We start from the raw sequence: 1335 nt of genomic DNA, 5'->3' as shown, positions 1-1335 counted from the left end.
ACCAGCGGTTTAAAATATTGGAAGCGGCGAAACGGACAAACCGTGACATGTCGCGGTTTGGAGCGGTGACAAGCGGTGACCATCGGCGTAATCGGGGTAGTGTGACGCGTTCCATAAATAAATATGGGTTTTAATTCAGAAGCGACACCGCGCGGTCGAAACCGCTATAGTGTGACCAGGCCCTTAGTATAGGTCCTAATTTTATTTTCTTATAAAATAAATCGTATTTTTATATAAACGGCAAAACTGAAATTAACTTGATTAGACTCGACGACACAGAGTCTTATCTACAATTTATCAGGTATATCCAGAAATTATTTGAATTTCACCGGGTCATTACGATAATAAAAATACTCGCAGGCCGCAGCGAAAATACAATAACAACGAAAATATTGTGAATGTATTTAGTATATTTTAATCTAGTTTAGAGTTTATCAGCTTAGAGAATTATACGTTTTATTATTAATAATACCTAGTGTTTGAAGTATGAAATATTTCACAAAAACGTGAAACATTGAAATTTTTTTAACACAATGTTCAGTGTTCTAAATTCTAATGTAAGAATTCAGTTGGTATACAATATACATGTAATACTATTGTATACCTACTTGTATCGTTTAAACATTAAAATATTTAAACATTTTGAATACCATTTTAAATGTATAATAGTACAATACGTACCATACAATTATGAAGGTGATTTATGAAATCTATATGTAAATATAAAATTTATTATTAAAATTAAACAAAATTTATTAAAATACTGAAATATTTTGTTTTTTAAATTTCATGAAATTTTCAAACACTAAATTATTACCATTTATAAATGATTAAACTATTATACTATTATGGTATTATTTATCAATTTGTCATTCATTTTTTCGTCTGCCGTCCTGTTGTACGTACCACCGTCCACCACTGTACCAACTACCAGGTGATTACTGAATAACTTAAGTACTTATGTATTCAAATAAATTAAATAATTATTAACACATTGAGGACGAACGCCATTATAGGACAATAAAATAAAAAATCGAAAAAAATATCGATTCAATAAAATTTATATTACAACTATAAACTCAATATAAATAAAATATTAGAAAAGTTAATAATTCTAAAAATGTTGTTTGTGAGGTTCAATAAATGTTGGGACATCCCTCGAAATATAATTCACCCCCAAAATACGCCACTGGAAGCTGTCTAAATTGTAATACAATTCACAATATTATACGTAAGAGCAAAAAATTCTATTTAGGAATATATAAAAGAAAAAATTGGTCTCAATATGACAATAATATGTTATATACATATTTTTACAATATACTAACCTATTTT

The sequence above is a fragment of the Acyrthosiphon pisum genome, unplaced genomic scaffold, assembly GCF_005508785.2.
Source record: "Acyrthosiphon pisum isolate AL4f unplaced genomic scaffold, pea_aphid_22Mar2018_4r6ur Scaffold_21547;HRSCAF=24217, whole genome shotgun sequence".
Taxonomy (NCBI): Eukaryota; Metazoa; Arthropoda; class Insecta; order Hemiptera; family Aphididae; genus Acyrthosiphon; species Acyrthosiphon pisum.
The sequence above is the reverse complement of the archived record's forward strand: the minus strand, read 5'-3'. Positions refer to the sequence as shown.